This window comes from Triticum aestivum, chromosome 6D, assembly GCF_018294505.1.
Source record: "Triticum aestivum cultivar Chinese Spring chromosome 6D, IWGSC CS RefSeq v2.1, whole genome shotgun sequence".
NCBI lineage: Eukaryota > Viridiplantae > Streptophyta > Magnoliopsida > Poales > Poaceae > Triticum > Triticum aestivum.
This window is the reverse complement of record NC_057811.1, coordinates 314561317-314581108: the sequence shown is the minus strand read 5'-3', so window position 1 is coordinate 314581108 and position 19792 is coordinate 314561317.

The window sequence follows — 19792 nt, the reverse complement described above, 5'->3', positions numbered from 1 at the left end:
ATGTCGAGGAGGATGTCAATGCCCCATTCCTGCTTGACGCAGCGCTGGAACACGCCGGTGGAGCTGTGCTTGACGAGCTCATTGTTGATGATGTTGTAGGCGGACGCTCGGCGCTACACTTGCCGAGCTTTGGTCTCGTCCATGGGGAGAACCCCGTTCTCCAAAAATTCTGATATTGGGAGGGCCCAAGATGGAGTCGTAACCACGGCGAAGACGGCCACCAGGGTGGGTTCCGAGTCGGCAGTCCCCCGAGCCGGGTTGAGCAGCCCCGGGGTCGGCGATGGCGATGGCCGGGTCCGGGACGATAGTAGCCGGGTCGAGCTGAGCTGCCCCCGGGCCGGGTTCAGCAGTCCCCGGGCCGGGTTGAGGTGCGGCCGGGTCGTCTGGAATGTGGATGGACTCGGAGTCCGGCGATGGCTTGACGGATGGCTTGCGCAGGTGCTCGAGGGAGACGTCGGACGGGATGGCTTGTCGTGACGAGGCGATCTTGGCGAGCGTGTCGGCTGCTTCATTCTTCACGCGCGGGACGTGGGGGAACTCGCAGCCCTCGAAGGATCCGGACAGCTTCTGGACGAGGAAGCGGTAGCTTGCCATGTTGGAGTCGCAGGCATCCCATTCGCCGGAGCATTGCTGCACCACCAGGTCCGAGTTGCCGTAGCACAGGATGCGCCAGATGCCGAGTTCCTTGGCAAGCCGGAGGCCGTGCACAAGGGCTTCGTACTCGGCGACGTTGTTGGAGGCGGCGAAGCGGATCTGGAGCGCGTAGCGGAGCCGGTCGCCCTTCGGGGACGACAGTACGATGCCGGCCCCCAAGCCGAGTCGCATCTTGGACCCGTCAAAGTGGATGCGCCAATGCGTCGAGTCGGGAGGCGGCGGCAAGTACTGGGTCTCGGTCCAGTCGACGAGGAAGTCGGCCAGGGCTTGAGACTTGATCACGGTGCGGGGCTCGTAGAGGATGGTGTGGCCGGCTAGCTGGATCGCCCACTTGGCAACCCGGCCAGAGGCACCCGACACCCGATGATTTCTTCGATAGGCGCCGTGCTGACTATGGTGACGACGTGCTCTTGGAAATACTGCTTCAGCTTCTTAGCGGTGAAGTACACGCCGTAACACATCTTCTGGAAGTGCGGGTAGTTCTGCTTGGAGATGGAGAGCACCTCGCTCAGGTAGTAGACTGGGCGCTGGACGGCTTGGATCTTGCCCTTCTCTGGTCGCTCGACCACCAGCACCGTGCTGACCGCCCGCGAGGTCGCGGCTATGTAGAGCAACAGCAGCTCCTTGTCGGTCGGCGCGGCCAGGACTGGTGCGGTGGAGAGCATGCGCTTGAGGTCTTGGAAGGCCTCATCTGCCTTGTTGTTCCATTTGAATGGGCTCGTCTTCTTCATCAGCTGGTACAGGGGTAGCGCCCTCTCGCCCAGCCGGCTTAGAAGCTGGCTGAGCGAGGCTAAGCATCCGGTGAACTTCTGGACATCGCGCAGCCGAGCCGGCTTGCGCATGCGCTTGATGGCCTTGATCTTCTCCGGGTTCGCCTCAATGCCGCGTTCCGAGACGAGGAAGCCGAGTAGCTTTCCGGCCAGGACGCCGAAGACGCATTTTTCCGGGTTAAGCTTGACCTTGTATTCGCGGAGGTTGGCGAAGGTTTCCTTCAAATCGTCGAGGAGCGTGAGGTGTCGCTTGGTCTTCACCACGATGTCGTCCACGTATACGTGGATATTGCGGCCGAGTTGCGGCAGCAGGCATTTCTGCATGCAACACTGGAAGGTGGCGCCGACGTTCTTCAAGCCGAACGACATGGTGATGTAGCAATACGCCCCAAAGGGCATGATGAAGGACGTCTTCAGGGCATCGGCCGGGTCCAGCTTGATCTGGTGGTAGCCGGAGTAAACGTCCAGGAAGGACAGGAGCTCACACCCGGCGGTCGAGTCGATGACTTGGTCGATCCGCGGGAGGGCGAACGGATCCTTGGACAGGCCTTGTTGAGGCCGGTGTAGTCGATACACATGCGCCAGGTCTTGTTCTTCTTCAGGACGAGGACTGGATTGGCCAGCCACTCGGGTGAAACACTTCCATTATGAAGCCGGCCGCCAAAAGCTTGGCGACCTCTTCACCAATGGTTCTTCTCTTCTCTTCGGAAAATCGTCGTAGGGGTTGACGGACAGGCTTGGCGTCCTTGCGGACATGAAGTTTGTGCTCGTCGTACTTCCTCGGGATACCCGGCATATCCTTGGGGGTCCATGCAAAAATATCCCGATTCTCACGGAGGAAGTCGACGAGCTCGCCTTCCTATTTGCCGTCGAGGCGGGCGCCTGTGACAACGTACTTGCTGCAGCTGGGGTCTTCTGGGTTGAGCTTCACTTTCTTGTTGGGGAACGTAGTAATTTCAAAAAATTTCCTACGCACACGCAAGATCATGGTGATGCATAGCAACAAGAGGGGAGAGTGTTGTCCACGTACCCTCGTAGACCGAAAGCGGAAGCGTTAGCACAATGCGGTTGATGTAGTCGTACGTCTTCACGATCCGACTGATCAAGTACCGAACGCACGGCACCTCCGAGTTCAGCATACGTTCAGCCCAATGACGTCCCTCGAACTCCGATCCAGCCGAGTGTTGAGGGAGAGTTTTGTTAGCACGACGGCGTGGTGACGATGATGATGTTCTACCGACGCAGGGCTTCGCCTAAGCACCGCTACAGTATTATCGAGGTGGACTATGGTGGAGGGGGGCACCGCACACGGCTAAAAGATCAAATCAATTGTTGTGTCTATGGGGTGCCCCCTGCCCCCGTATATAAAGGAGCAAGGGAGGAGGAGGCCGGCCCTAGGAGGGGCGCGCCAAGGGAGTAGGATTCCTACTCCTAGTTGGAGTAGGTTTCCTCCTTTCCTAGTCCAACTAGGAGAAGGGGGGAAAGGGGGGAAGAGGAGAAGGAAGGGAGAGGGGGGCCGCGCCCCAAACCCCTTGTCCAATTCGGACTGGGCTTGGGAGGGGCGTGCGCCACCTCCTGGCTGCTGCCTCTCCTTTCCACTAAGGTCCATTAAGGCCCAATACTTCTTTCCCGTATTCCCGTAACTCCCCGGTACTCCGAAAAATACCCGAATCACTCGGAACCTTTCCGAAGTCCGAATATAGTCGTCCAATATATCGATCTTTACGTCTCGATCATTTCGAGACTCCTCGTCATGTCCCCGATCTCATCCGGGACTCCGAACTACCTTCGGTACATCAAAACACATAAACTCATAATATAACCATCATCGAACTTTAAGCGTGCGGACCCTACGGGTTCGAGAACTATGCAGACATGACCGAGACACGTCTCCGGTCAATAACCAATAGCGGAACCTAGATGCTCATATTGGCTCCCACATATTCTACGAAGATCTTTATCGGTCAGACCGCATAACAACATACGTTGTTCCCTTAGTCATCGATATGGTACTTGCCCGAGATTCGGTCGTCGGTATCTCAATACCTAGTTCAATCTCGTTACCGGCAAGTCTCTTTACTCGTTCTGTAATGCATCATCCCGCAACTAACTCATTAGTTGCAATGCTTGCAAGGCTTATAGTGATGTGCGTTACCGAGTGGGCCCAGAGATACCTCTCCGATAATCGGAGTGAAAATTCCTAATCTCGAAATACGCCAACCCAACAAGTACCTTCGGAGACACCTGTAGAGCACCTTTATAATCACCCAGTTACATTGTGACGTTTGGTAGCACACAAAGTGTTCCTCTGGTAAACGGGAGTTGCATAATCTCATAGTCATAGGAACATGTATAAGTCATGAAGAAAGCAATAGCAACATACTAAACGTTCAAGTGCTAAGCTAACGGAATGGGTCAAGTCAATCATATCATTCTTCTAATGATGTGATCCCGTTAATCAAATGACAACTCATGTCTATGGCTATGAAACTCAACCATCTTTGATTAACGAGCTAGTCAAGTAGAGGCATACTAGTGACACTATGTTTGTCTATGTATTCACACATGTATCAAGTTTTCGGTTAATACAATTCTAGAATAATAAACATTTATCATGAAATAAGGAAATACATAATAACTTTATTATTGCCTCTAGGGCATATTTCCTTCATTTCTTGGTCTCCTTGGAGGGCTTGAAGGCGGCCTCGTCGGCCGGGTCCGGGGTCGGGATTGACGCGGCGTAGGCCTCGCCTGCCAGGGCGACGATCCGGTCGAGCTGGCGCCGCTCCTCGGCAATGACCAGTGACTCGGCCAACTTGGCGCCGCCTCGGGCGCAATCCAGGGACTTGCGGTAATCGCCGGTGACGGTGATGAGGCCCTTGGGACCCGACATCTTCATCTTTAGGTACGCATAGTGGGGAACCGCCATGAACTTGGCGAGCGCGGGCCGGCCCAGCAACGCGTGATACGCGCTGTGTCGTGGAATTGTCACGGCAGATGTCCTCGAGCTAGGACTTAGTCGTGGAGCCATCGCGACTAGGAAGCTTGAAGGGGTTAATGCGGGACAAGGAACACGAGGGCTTATACTGGTTCGGCCCCTTAGGTGAAGGTAAAAGCCTACGTCCAGTTTGATGTGGTATTGATTAGGGTTTCGATAACCAGGGAGCTAAACTGCTATGCCCGGCTCTCGATGAGATTGTTCTCGTGATAAACCGCTACCGGGTCGTCCCTTTATATAGGGAGGCTGACGCCCAGCAGCTCTCAGAGTCCCGGCCGGCTCATAAGAGTGTCCGGCTCGGGCTCTCAACTATTCTTGCCTTACACTACAAGTTCTACCATAGTAATGATTGTAACTACGGGCCTTAAGCCATCTCCAGGTCTTAAGCCCATCTTTGGCCCACCGTCTTTAAGCTAGCCGCCGGGTTTCTGGCAGTGACCATATGAGTAACCCGGCCCCTCCTGGCGGGTGACTCTAAGGTCTATATCCTCAACATTAGGCCCCAGATAGATTTGAGCCAGCTCATGTCAATCTTCAACTCCTTCGACAGAAAAAATCTCCGGCTTACCATTCGTGTGAAGGCCATAACCCGGCGTGACGTCATCCTCTGGACTCCGGATAATCCGCCGTGACGTCATCTTCCATCAAGCCCGTTTTTTACTCCGCCAGATCCGCAACGGATCTTTTCCTTTACTGCCATCCCGGAAATCGAGGCGTTGTGAGGGGAGATAACCACGCCACGGTTTCCTTGATTCTCGCGCCCGCTTTACGAGCTCGCCTTATAAATAGGCCGGCCCGACGGGCTCTCAGCCACTTCTCTCTCCATCTTCTTCCTCGTGCCATTGCTCCTCTGCCCGAGCTCTGCTACTGCCGCCGCCGTCGCGCCCCCGGTCTTCGTCAACCTTGGCCGCTGCATCACCCTGACTCGGACCAGACAAACGGCGGCAACCTCCGCTCCTCTCCAGCTCCGGTGAGTCTCCGTTACTCCATAGGGCAGATCCGTACTAGGGCTTGAGTAGTTCGTCCGTGTTCTTCGTAGTTCATCACCATTGCCACAAACTCCGGTAGTTTTCTTTCTTACTGCTCCTTTTGATCTTAGATCTGCATAGAACTATTGCAGTGACTGTTTAGCACCCATTTTACACGCAAGCATCTCTCTTTTTACTGCATAGGAACTTTGTTTGAGCCCAAGAACTCCCTCGCCTCTGTTTCTAGGTCTAGAAATTTTTCTTTTGCCCAACCATTTTGATCCAAAAAAGTTACTGCAATGCGTGAAACCTGTTTTACCACACTTAGTAAAAACTGCAATCAGTGAATCTCGGCGGTTTACATTTCCGGTTGAAAGAAACCACGCGCCGTAGAACCTCCCGGCTTAAAGAAAACCATGCGCCATAAAATTTCCGGCTTAGCTGTGATAAGGCCTGTAAACAATCAAATTACTCTCAATCCCTCGGCGGCTTATATAGCCTGATGCACTTAGGTGTATACCATTAGTCCCCTTCATAAGCCGCCACCTTAGCTTTGAACTGTAGATTCCTCCGGCTCATAATTAACCCGGACGTTTTTCCTTTTATCATAGACCGCCGACTTTCACCATGCCTCCCAAAGCTCCCATTACTTGCAACTGGATGAGGTCCAATGTCACCAACGAGACCCTAGCAGATTTTGTTAAGTCCGGATATCTGCCCAAGAAGGATGTCATGTCCTACCGTGCCCCTGACCCGTCAGAAGAGAGACCACAGCCAAAGGACGGGGAGGTAGTGATTTTTGCGGATCATATGAGCCGGGGCTTCGCACCGCCCGGTTCAAAGTTTTTCAGAGACGTTCTGAACTTCTTCGACTTGCGGCCTCAAGATATAGGACCCAACTCAGTGTCCAACATCTGCAATTTCCAAGTCTTTTGCGAGGTTTATCTTGGAGAAGAACCTAGTCTGCTGCTCTTCAGAGAGCTTTTTTACTTAAACCGTCAGAATGAGTGCGCCAATGGACCAAGTCTAGAGCTAGGTGGCATCTCCATTCAGCGGCGAAGAGACTGTCTTTTCCCTTATGCTGAGCCGCCGAGCCACCCAAAGGACTGGAACATGACTTGGTTCTATTGCCAAGATACGTCACCGGCTGATGAAAGTCCGCTGCCCGGCTTTCGCCCATCACGTCTGGAGTCAACACACCCATTGTCAGACAAACTGACTCCGGCGGAGCGCCAGCCTCTGCTTCCCACCATCAACAAGATCAAGGCTCTCCTGGGCAATGGTCTAAATGGAATCGATCTGGTCCGGGTCTGGATCTCATGGCGGGTGATCCCATTGAGCCGCCGCCCCGGCTTAATGTGTGAGTACACGGGCCGAAAGACGACCCTCAGAGACACAGCCGCAATGATCTTCCTGAAGACGTTGCAGAGGAGATGACCAAGGCTCTCTTGAACGAGAGCCTGGCAGACTGTGGAAGGACCGGGTTAGCCCCCTTCTGCAAGACCAACCCAGCTCCAGCGGTAAGCCGCCAATCTGATCATCCTATCTTCTTCTGTATATAACCTTCCTCTGAATCGTTTGAAGAAATTCATCATTGTATTTCTCAGGCTGATGACAAGTTCTGGCGGGTCAAATATGACCATGAGGCGGCCAAGAAGGCCAGAAAGGTGAAGAAAGCCGCCAAGAAAGCCGCTCCCCGTAAGAAGGGAAGTAGGCCCACTGCTTCGGAGCTGTTGCAGCTAAGTGACAGCTCCGAGTCTGAGGTAATTCCTAAACCTGTAAGCTCTTGTTATACTTGTCGTTTATTTCTGTCCGCCTTATCAATGCTGTTTATCAACAGGAGGACACCGGAGCCAGTAACCCGGTGGTTGAAGAGGTAACAATATTTTCCTCCGACTCGGAGCCCTTGCCAAGGCTGAAAACCCGAAGAGTAACCCGGAAAGTAAGCTTTTCCCATCCTTTAGCTTACCAAGATCCTCAATTTATTTTGAAGCGACAGGTTCATGAGAGCCGGCGGCACACCCGGACCAGCAAGGACACTGACCTCTCCTCCGGGTTACCTGATGCATCAAGGAAACGCCGGACCGAGGTGATCGCAAAATTGTACCCTTTTCATCCTTTTGCGGGTGTTATACGCCAACCGCTTAATTCTTCTGACTCAAATTATCAGGAGACTTCCCCTTCTTCCGGCGACTCTATGCAGTCGAATCTGCCGGCTTTCAAGACCGCGCCCGGGTAACGAGAATCATCTCATGTTGTTCTGATCTTTACTCATATTTTTTGTACTAACCTTTGTTGTTCTTTCAGTGCCCAGGCAAAGCTCACCAAGAGGGTGAAGAAAACCAAGTCGGCCGGAGTGCCGGATTTGCCTGAGCCGGAGGTGACGGTCCAAGACCCGCCAGCTGCCTCCGCCCCCGAAGCCACCACTCCAATGGACACGGCGCCTGCAGAAGCTTCTGCTGACCCGGTGGCCTCCGGCTCGGCCCAACCAACAAATGACCCGGACGTGGTAATCACCCGGACGGAGTTCGTTGAGCCGGGGAGACCTACCGTGCTGGCCAAGTGCTCCGCTAAGGGGGAGTTGCTGCAGCCCCACCGGGTGAACCTGGACCTCTCCGACTACACCAACCTGAGCATTGGAGAGCTCGTCTCTGGATACATCAGCCAAGTGCACAAGAGCCGGGACGCCGAGGTTGCCATGGTGACCCAGATCCAGCAGAAGTCTGAGGTAACATTCTTTTGTCCTCTTATTTACTGCTTAGTTACCTGTACCATGCTAGCCCCCAAGTCAACGACTTATGACTGAGTACGTTGTAGACTTAGGTTCCGGCTTACTCCATTTGAACCGGCAATATGTAGATAGAAAACGTTCAATATGCATTAGCCCCCAAGTGCCAAGTGTCTTTGCTTGGAAAACACTTGGGACTTTGAATTTGTAGAGTAATTGTTCATGCCATAACCCGGAAACTTATACAGGCTGCTGGCAAGAAGCTGGGGACTGACCTTGCTGATCTCACGAGCCGGCTGAAGATGCAAGAGATGGAAACCCGGAAGGCAAACGCCGAGTTTGTATCCAGCATCGCCGCTCAAGAGAAGCTGAAGACAGAATTTGATGCTGAGCGGAAAGCCTGGGCCGAAGAGAAGGCCGCATTGGTAACCCGGGCTGAACAGGCGGAGAAGACTCTCTCCGAGAAGACCGCTGAGCTCTTCGGCCTAAAGCGCCAGGTTTCCCAGATGGTGGCCGCCATCTTCGGTAAGTCGCCTCACCGGCTTTCATCAAGTTTAAAATGTTTATATCTCATAACTCATCCTTGTCGCCGGCTTGTCTGATTCTGTTAAACAGGTCCCAGAAGTGCCAACCTCAACCAGAGCGTGGTCACCAAGCTGAAGGCCGTGTATACCCTGGTGGAGCAGCTCTACACCGGGTCACAGCGTGCCTTAGCTGTGGTGGCCCTATCCAACGAGGTGCCGACTCACCTGGCAGAAGTCCTGCGCCGGCTCGCCGTTCTGCCTCAGCGGATCCAAGAGCTGCGACGGGCCTCTGCGAGAGCCGGAGCGATCGCCGCGCTGAGCCGGGCCAAGGCATTCCTGCCGGAGTTAGACCCGGCGGACATCGCCCTTGGCTATCCAAGCCTGAAGGAAGACGGCTCAGCTTTCGATCAGAAGGACTTCGCAGCTTGCGTGAAGGCTGTACGCCCGGTGGCCACCCTTATCGGGAACGACACAGATCTAACCAAGTACCAGTCGGGTTACAATGCGGAGAATCAGAGGATTCCAACCCCTCGCTATGAAGCCCTCAACTTGATCCCGCCGGCTCGTTAGCACACTTTCGCCCCGGAGATTGACCCGGCCGGGTTAATTGACGAGGAAGCCCAATTCGAAGCTCTCAGCGGCATCGACTGGAAGTCATCAACTTTCCAGGTCTTGGGATCAGCCGGAGGAGAGGATAGGAACGAGCCGGAGACTTCAACTCAGCAAGCATCATAACTCGGCTGGCGGTTTACCAAACAATGCTCCACCCTTTTAGACTTGATGAGTTTTGTAATAGAGTAGGTGCAACAGTTTATCTCTGCCGTGCCATCGTGCACGCATTGAATGCTAAAGTCTTTTGAAGTTGTCTCTTTGATATTTCTCCGAGTCATAATCAATCATTTGTTTTTCTTAATCCTCAAAGAGGTGCCTTTAATTATCCTGCATAAAGGGCAAATCACAAGTCTCGAGGCGGCTTACCGCCCTGAGAATCATAAGTTTAGATAACCCGGAATATGAATCAAAAAAGGACTTGTCTTCAATTATATCCTGAATACAGCCGTAAGAACATACTTAACGGCCGGCAAGCATACTTCCGGTTTAGATAACCCGGATAAGAAGGTTGGTACCGCAACTCCGGTTTACCTGTCTTATAGCACCCATTGTGTTCAGCAATACTGTAAACCTAAGTTAAGCCGGCAAGGTGAAACCCGGCTGTACACACCTTGACATAATCAGAGAAAACTTGTGATAAAGCAGAAGAACTTAGGGGCTTCCGGTTCGAATACGACCAGAGACCCGGCCCAAAGGGGTTAAGCTAAGATTCGGATACGATCATATAGCCCCCAGTGGGTGTGGCGATGCCAATCAAGAGGGTACCGACAGCTGTGTTCTCTTTGGTTCGAATACGACCCATGTTTGAACAGGAAGCCCCCAAGTGATTTTAAGAATTGTTTAACGACGCTGATTCGAATACGATCCACGTCGGTTCCCAGAGGGGTTAAACTATGATTCAAATATGACCAAAGGTAACCTCCCAATGAGCTCGGCACTTTGCCAATCAAATGGGTATCGACAGCTATGTTCTCTTTGGTTCGAATACGACCCATGTTTGAACAGGAAGCCCCCAAGTGACCTTATTGCTTACGGCTAAATTCGAATACGATCATAAGCCGGATCCTCCTTTAAGTCATCATGTAATCTTGCAATGAAAACAACACGTGCATATTTGGAGGAGAAAAAAGGACAGAGGTCCTGCTTTATTGCTTATCATAATATATACATGGCTGAGAGAAATATGTACACCACGAGAGCCGGTGGCTCAAGTGTAGTAAGGCCGAAGCTGAGCTATGTTCCACGGCCGACGGGTCTCTTCCTCCGACTTACGTGAATCTTTGTGCTCCCGAATGTCAATGAGGTAATATGACCCGTTGTGCAAGTTCTTGCTGACCACAAAGGGCCCTTCCCAAGGCGGGGATAACTTGTGTGCATCTGTTTGATCCTGGATGAGCCGGAGCACGAGATCGCCTTCCTGGAAGACCCGGGATTTGACCCGGCGGCTATGATAACGGCGCAGGTCTTGTTGGTAAATCGCTGAACGGGCTGCTGCCACATCACGCTGTTCGTCCAACAAGTCAAGAGCATCTTGGCGCGCCTGTTCATTATCCGTCTCAACATAAGCCGCCACGCGAGGTGAGTCATGACGGATGTCACTGGGGAGGACTGCTTCTGCCCCATAAACCATGAAGAAAGGCGTGAAGCCGGTAGACCTGTTAGGAGTAGTGTTAATGCTCCATAACACGGAGGGCAGCTCCTCCACCCAACAACCCGGCGTCCGTTGCAAAGGGACCAAAAGCCGGGGCTTGATACCCTTCAGAATCTCCTGATTAGCTCTCTCAGCTTGACCATTGGATTGAGGATGAGCCACTGAGGAAACATCAAGTCGGATATGCTCTCGTTGACAAAACTCCTCCATGGCGCCTTTGGAGAGATTGGTGCCATTGTCAGTTATAATGCTGTGTGGAAAACCAAAACGAAAGATCACCTTTTTCATGAACTGAACCGCCGTGGCTGCATCACACTTGCTAACTGGCTCCGCTTCAACCCACTTGGTAAACTTGTCAACCGCCACCAAGAGGTGGGTCTTCTTATCCTTGGACCTTTTAAAAGGCCCAACCATATCAAGCCCCCAGACCGCAAAGGGCCAAGTGATTGGGATCATCCTCAGCTCCTGAGCCGGCACATGAGCCCGTCGTGAGAACCTCTGGCAACCATCACATTTACTGACCAAGTCCTCCGCATCAGCATGAGCCGTCAGCCAATAAAAACCATGGCGAAAAGCCTTGGCCACAAGAGACTTTGAGCCGGCGTGATGGCCACAATCCCCTTCATGGATCTCACGCAAAATCTCTTGACCTTCCTCAGGGGAAACACAACGCTGAAACGCCCCCGTAACACTGCGGTGATGCAACTCCCCATTGATAACAATCATTGACTTAGCCCGCCGGGTTATTTGCCTGGCCAAAGTTTCATCCTCAGGCAACTCGCCCCGGGTCATGTAAGCCAGATATGGCATTGTCCAGTCTGGTATGATATGGAGAGCCGCCACCAGTCGTGCCTCCGGGTCAGGGACAGCCAAATCTTCCTCTGTGGGCAACTTAACAGAAGGGCTATACAGGACGTCCAGGAAAGTGTTGGGCGGCACCGGTTTTCGCTGAGAGCCTAGCCGGCTTAAAGCATCCGCCGCCTCGTTCTTCCTGCGATCGATGTGTTCCACTTGATAACCCTGAAAGTGCCCAGCAATAGCATCAACCTCGCGGCGATAAGCCGCCATGAGAGGGTCCTTGGAATCCCACTTTCCTGAGACTTGTTGAGCTACCAAGTCTGAGTCGCCAAAGCACCTTACCCGGCTTAAGCTCATCTCTTTAGCCATCCGAAGACCATGGAGCAAGGCCTCGTACTCAGCCGCGTTGTTAGTGCAAGGAAACAGCAACTGTAGCACATAATGAAACTTGTCACCTTTAGGGGAAGCCAACACGACTCCAGCCCCCGAGCCCTCCAACTGCCTGGACCCATCAAAGTGGATAGTCCAATATGTGTTATCCGGCTTCTGCTCAGGCACTTGTGACTCTGTCCAGTCATTGATGAAATCCACCAAGGCCTGAGATTTAACAGCAGTGCGTGGCACGTACTTGAGACCATGAGGTCCAAGCTCTATAGCCCACTTAGCTACTCTCCCTGTGGCCTCTCTGTTTTGAATGATATCACCAAGAGGGGCAGAACTGACCACAGTGATGGGATGACCCTGGAAATAATGCTTAAGTTTCCGGCTTGCCATGAACACACCGTAAACAAGCTTCTGCCAATGCGGATACCGCTGCTTGGACTCAATGAGCACTTCGCTGACATAATAAACCGGCCGCTGAACCGGATGCTCCTTACCCTCTTCTTTGCGCTCCACCACCACGGCCACACTGACGGCTCGTGTGTTAGCAGCCACATACAGCAATAAGGGCTCCTTATCAACCGGAGCAGCAAGGACTGGGGGCTCCGCCAGCTGCTTCTTCAAATCCTCAAAGGCAGTATTAGCTGCATCATTCCAGACAAAGTTATCAGTTTTCTTCATCAACTGATATAATGGCATGGCCTTCTCACCCAAACGGCTTATGAACCGGCTTAAAGCAGCGATGCGACCCGCCAAACGCTGAACGTCATTTATACACGCCGGCTTAGCCAGGGAGGTGATGGCCTTGATCTTCTCCGGGTTAGCTTCAATGCCTCTGTCAGAAACCAAAAAACCCAAGAGTTTGCCTGCAGGAACACCAAAAACACACTTGGCCGGGTTAAGCATCATCTTGTAGACCCGGAGATTATCAAAGGTTTCTCTCAAATCATCTATCAGGGTTTCCTCTTTTATGGACTTAACCACGATATCGTCCACATAAGCGTGAACATTGCGCCCAATCTGTTTATGAAGACAGTTCTGTACACAACGCTGGTAAGTCGCCTGTGCACACTTGAGTCCAAAGGGCATAGACACGTAGCAGAAGGCTCCAAAGGGAGTGATGAACGCCGTCTTCTCCTGGTCCTTAACTGCCATCTTAATCTGATGATATCCGGAGTAAGCATCCAAGAAACTTAAGCGTGCACAACCTGCCGTAGCATCAATGATTTGATCAATACGGGGGAGGGCAAAAGGATCAGCCGGACACGCCTTGTTTAAGTCCGTGTAGTCCACACACATCCGCCAAGTGCCGTTCTTCTTGAGTACGAGCACCGGGTTAGCTAACCACTCTGGGTGGAAGACTTCAACAATAAACCCGGCTGCCAAGAGCCGGGCCACTTCTTCACCAATAGCTTTCCGCCTCTCTTCATTAAACCGCCGAAGGAACTGCCTGACCGGCTTAAATTTCGGATCAACATTGAGAGTGTGCTCAGCGAGTTCTCTAGGTACACCTGGCATGTCAGAAGGTTTCCATGCGAAGATGTCCCTATTCTCACGGATGAACTCGATGAGCGCGCTTTCCTATTTTGGATCCAGATTGGCACTGATGCTAAACTGCTGAGATGAATCCCCTGGAACAAAGTCAACAAGCTTAGTTTCATCAGCCGACTTAAATTTCATCGCCGGCTCATTCTCCGTAGTCGGCTTTTTCAGAGAGGTCATATCTGTAGGGTCAACATTGTCTTTGTAAAACTTCAACTCCTCTGTAGCACAAACAGATTCTGCATAAGCCGCATCGCCTTCCTCACACTCCAGAGCCACTTTCCGGCTGCCGTGAACCGTAATGGTCCCATTGTGACCCGGCATCTTGAGCTGTAAGTACACATAACACGGCCGTGCCATGAACTTGGCGTAAGCCGGCCGTCCAAATATAGCATGGTATGGACTTCTTATCTTGACCACCTCAAAGGTCAATTTCTCCACCCTATAGTTGTTCTCATCACCAAAGGCCACTTCCAACTCAATCTTGCCGACTGGATAAGCCGACTTACCAGGTACCACACCGTGGAAGATAGTGTTTGACTGGCTGAGATTCTTATCAACCAACCCCATACGGCGAAAAGTCTCATAATAGAGGATGTTGATGCTGCTGCCTCCATCCATGAGCACCTTTGTGAACTTATATCCTCCCACTTGAGGAGCCACCACTAAGGCCAAGTGGCCCGGGTTATCCACCCGGGGAGGGTGATCCTCCCTACTCCACACTATAGGCTGCTCAGACCACCGCAAGTAGCGTGGGACCGCCGGCTCAACAGCATTCACTGCCCTCTTATGAAGCTTCTGATCTCGCTTACACAGACTGGTGGTAAACACATGATACTGTCCACCGCTAAGCTGCTTTGGATTGGTCTGATAACCCCCCTGCTGCTGTTGATGACCCTGGCCAGACTGCTGATTAAAGCCCCCTTGACCGTTCTGAGGACCGGAATTTGAGCCGCCGCCCGGGCCATGAAAGCCGCCGGCGCCTGAGCCGCCGCCCGGGCCATTGTAATTCTTAAAGGCCTTCATGATTGCACAATCCTTCCACAGATGAGTCGCTGGCTTCTCTCTAGAGCCATGCCTTGGACAAGGTTCATTCAACAGCTGCTCCAGCGTCGGACCTGACCCGCCGCCTCGGGGAGGGGGCCTCCCTTTGCGTCGCTGGTTATTACCTTGTGAGCTGGCGTTGGCTACAAACTCTAGGCTGCCATCGGCCTTGCGCTTGCCTCCTCCTTGGTTCCCCGGGTTAAACTGAGGACCCTTGCCATTGCCGTTCTTCTTTCCCTTCCCTGTCCTTTCATCATCTGAAGGGGGATCCTTGGTACCATCAGAATCGGCGTACTTGACAAGAGCCGCCATTAGTGTACCCATATCACTGCAGTCGCGCTTAAGCCGCCCGAGTTTCATCTTCAGGGGCACAAAACGACAATTCTGCTCCAGCATTAAAACCGCTGAGCCGGCATCCATCTTGTCTGACGAGTGTATGATCTCCTTAACCCGGCGAACCCAATGTGTCGTAGACTCACCCTCCTGCTGCTTACAGTTAGTCAAATCCACAATTGACATAGACTGCCTACAGGTATCTTTGAAGTTTTGGATGAACCGGGCTTTCAGCTCAGCCCAAGACCCAATGGAATTCGGTGGTAGCCCTTTCAACCAAGTGCGGGCAGTCCCATCTAACATCATGGTGAAATACTTAGCCATGGCCGCCTCACTGACCTCCAGCAGCTCCATAGCCATCTCATAACTCTCGATCCAGGCTGCAGGCTGTAAGTCTGCTGTGTAATTAGGCACCTTCCTAGGGCCTTTGAAGTCCTTGGGTAGACGCTCATTGCGGATAGCTGGTACTAAACAAGGGACGCCCCCAGTCCTGGTGGGGATACCCACGTCGACGGAAGTCGTCGGATAAGCCGGGGGGGTCTGGTAAGCCGTCAATTGAGGCACTTGCTCCGCCTCTTGCCGTGCTCTGTCCTGGTCTGCTGCGTGAAAGGCTCCATTATGAACCGGGCCGTGGCCAGGGGGCGGGTCATGGCGTCGGACGTTACTTGAGCCGGTTGCTGAGACCATGTGCCGGCTGTAACTCGGGCTCTGGCCTGGCCGAGGGGTCGAGTGGATCCTGTCCCGGCTGTAGGAGTACGCCTCTTGCTGCGCCAGTGCTGTCTGAAGGAGTTCCCTGACCCGGCGGGTTTCAATAGCCGTCGGAGAGTCGCCGTCGACTGGGAGAGCCGCCAGCCGGGCTGCCGCAGCGACCATGTTCTCCAGTGGGTTATTATAATGACCCGGGGGTATTGGCACGTACTGAGGCGGGGCAGGGGGCACCTGGGGAGGCCCCATCACCATTGGCTGAATAGGGGTTCCAGACCCGGGCACTATGACCCCTGGCGGGTTACTAGACCCTGCACCTGGCGTGTTGAAGAGATTGCGTGGATCGTAAACCGGAGGGAGTCGAGATTGGGTCTTTTGATGCCTCCTTCTCATGACCTCATTGGACGCGTTCTGATCCATCGTGAGTTGGAAGGACCGCGCCTGGATCAACTGAGTTTGGGCCTCGAGAGCCGCCCTCTCCGCAGCCATCCTGATCCCTTCCGCTGCAAGCTCCTCCTTAGCTTTCACTAGATCCAATTTTAACTGTGCCACCTCCGCATCATGCTGAGCTTGATCCGCCGGGTCAACCGTGGCGGTTAACAGGGCCGTCATCTTGTCCGTGAGATCCATCAGTACCTGAGCCGGAGAAGGCACCGGGTTTCCCGCTCCAGCAGCGGGGTTCTGAACAGGCTGTGCGCCAGCCATAAAGACTCCAACCTGACTTGGCGGCTCAAACGGGTCCGGAATACTGTCACCATCGGAACAACCCATGAGCCTGCCATCTTGAAGTTGATACAACGAGTTTGACTCATCGGTGGCCGACTCGCCGTCAGAGCCGGCGGCCGCCTCATCACCGGACCCAGACAGATCAGAGGGCCCTCCATGGATACATCCCACAAACGCGCGCCTTAAGGCAGGCCGGGCCCGGGCGGGTCGTGCACGCTGAGCCGTCTCGATGAGATCGGCGCAGAGATCCGGCTCAGGGCCCGGCTCACCAATCTTGCCAATGAAAACATGAATTCCGCCGAAGGGGACCCGGTACCCGTACTCAATTGAGCCGGCGTCGGGGCCCCAGTTTGCATCGTCGATGTAGAGCTTGCCGCGACGACTCTTGGTCATCCGGCCCACAGCGTATCCCTTGAGCCCTTCGAAGCTGCCCTTCAAGAACTCAAATCCACCGTGCGCTGGCCCCACGGTGGGCGCCAACTGTCGTGGAATTGTCACGGTAGATGTCCTCGAGCTAGGACTTAGTCGTGGAGCCATCGCGACTAGGAAGCTTGAAGGGGTTAATGCGGGACAAGGAACACGAGGGCTTATACTGGTTCGGCCCCTTACGGTGAAGGTAAAAGCCTACGTCCAGTTTGATGTGGTATTGATTAGGGTTTCGATAACCAGGGAGCTAAACTGCTATGCCCGGCTCTCGATGAGATTGTTCTCGTGCTAAACCGCTATCGGTTCGTCCCTTTATATAGGGAGGCTGACGCCCAGCAGCTCTCAGAGTCCCGGCCGGCTCATAAGAGTGTCCGGCTCGGGCTCTCAACTATTCTTGCCTTACACTACAAGTTCTACCATAGTAATGATTGTAACTACGGGCCTTAAGCCATCTCCGGGTCTTAAGCCCATCTTTGGCCCACCGTCTTTAAGCTAGCCGCCGGGTTTCTGGCAGTGACCATATGAGTAACCCGGCCCCTCCTGGCAGGTGACTCTAAGGTCTATATCCTCAACACGCTGGACAGGTCCACCACCTCGAACCAGATCGGTTCACGCCGGAAGTGGCTGCTGTCACTGAACAGGAAATCTAGCCGGACCCGGCCAATGGGAGAGCAGGAGTGGCCGGACATGATGCCGTGGAAGATCGTTCGGGTTGGCTCTAGGTCCTCGGACTTGAGGCCGAGCTTGGTCATCGTGTCGCGGTAGAGGATGTTGATGCTGATGCCGCCGTCGATGAGGACTCGGGAGAACTTGCATGTGCACCGCGCGACGATGGTGGGGTTGAGGACGAGGGCGTAACCACCCGGGCTCGGCATGACTGCCGGGTGATCCTCCCGGGTCCAGGTGATCGGGCGATCCGACCAATGCATGAACTCCGGCTTGGCCGGGACGACGGTGTTCACCTCCTGCCGAAGGAGGCGCTCGCTGCGCTTGTCGTCGCCGAGGCTGGTGAAGACGATGTAGGCCGCGCTCTGGTCCGGGTAAGCGTCGTCGCGCATCGCGCCGCCAGCTGGAGGCGGCGGTGGAGGCGGAGGCGGTTGTCCCGCGCCTGGAGCCGGAGGGGGCGGGACATCGCCCCTCATGATGCGCTTGGTGATGGCGCACAGCCGAAGTGTGTGCGTGGAGGGTCTTGAGCCGCTGTGGTGCTTACAGGTGGCATCGAGCATATGCTCGTAGCTCATGGCGGGTTTCCATGCCGTCTTGCCGGTTTGCCGGCGTTTCGCCACCGGGTCCGCCGCGGGCTCGGTGGCCGCGACGAGCCGGTTGTCGTGACGCGGCGTCGACTGGTCGGCCTTGCGCTTGTTGTTTTGGTGATGCTGCTGCCGGCTGCTTTCGCCGGCCGGCTTCGGAGGGGGAACCGGCTTCGCCTTGCCGGCTTCATCTAGCGCCACCTAGATCTTCATGGCGGAGTCGGCGTTGGCGTACTTGTCCGCCGTCACCATGAGCGCGGCCATGGTGGCCGGCTCGGAGCGTAAGAGCTTGTGCTTGAGGAGGGTGCCGTCTGGGCACCCGCTGACGAAGTACTGGATCGCCTGGACTTCATGGACGCCCTCGCAGCTGTTCCGGAGCTCGGTCCAGCGTGCGAGGTACTCGCGACCGGTCTCCGTAGGCCCTTGCACGCACATGGCGAGCTGGCTAGGGCGGCCGGGTCGCTTGTAGGTCCCCGTGAAGTTGCGGACGAAGGCTTCCTCGAAATCCACCCATGTGTTGATGCTGCCCATCGGCAGGATGTTCAACCACGTGCGGGCCGACCCTTGGAGCATGAGCGGTGCATAGCGCATGGCGAGACGACGATTGGCACTGGTGATGCCAATGGCCGTGGTGTAGTCGGTGAGCCAGTCTTCTGGCTTCACCATCCCGTTGTACTTGGGGGTGTCGCGGGGGAGCATGAATCCTTTGGGGAAGGGCTCCTCCCGGATGCGTGGGCCGAAGCACGCCGGCCCGATAGCGCCGCTCTCCTCCACCTCTAGGGAGCGAGCGAGCTGATCGAGGCGGTGGCGAGCGTCGGCATCGTCGATGGCGCGCAGGCCGAGTCGACTTGCGGCCAGGCCACGGGGGGCCGAGTCGGTTGGAGCCGGACGCTGGCCATGCTGGCCGGGTCCGCGCTGGATCTCTAGGACGGGCTCGTCGCCCAATCCGCCGGCGGCTGCAGCGGCCGGGTCGCGCCGAGTCTGGGCTCGGCCGGAGTGCGCCTCGCCGGGTGGCGAGGAAGCGGTGTGCAGAAGTTCGCTGGGCCCGCCAAGGCGGGCGGAGCCGGATCCCGCCGGCTTGGCGAGCTGGTTGAGGCGGTCCTGCTGGGTGTTGGCGGCGTGGAGGAGTTCACGCATCTGCCCGATGCGCTCTTTCAGCTCCTCACCCGCGAGCTCGTCCAGGCCGACTGCGGCTGCCTGGGCAGCGCGCATGTTCTTCGCTGGGGTCTCGTAGATGGTTGGGACGGCGCCGAGGGCCCGGCCGATCGCTCCTCCCCGGGCACGCACATCGGCGACCCGGCTTGGCTCGGCCGCAGCGGGCGTGAATCCGTAGGCGGCGTCGCGCTCCAGCCGAGCGGCGTCCAGGCGACGCTGAATGGCGGCGAGCGTCTCAGATAGGTCCAGCATCTGCTGGCGCCTTTCCTCGAGCTGGGTTCGGGCCTCAGCGACGTTGGTGGCGTCGACGTCGGTTCCGATGGGGACGCGGAGGCTCTGCATCGCGGCGCGCAATGGATCGGACGGCTCGATCCGATCTGCTGCGGTCCTGGCTTCGACAGCCTTCCTCGTCTTGCTCGACGAGGAGGAGGCGCCGTCGCCGGTGACGAAGACCTCCACATGAACGTCCATTGCCCCGGCAGAAACGCCGCCGCCGAGGGAGAGGGGAGAGTCGGAGTAGCTGAGCA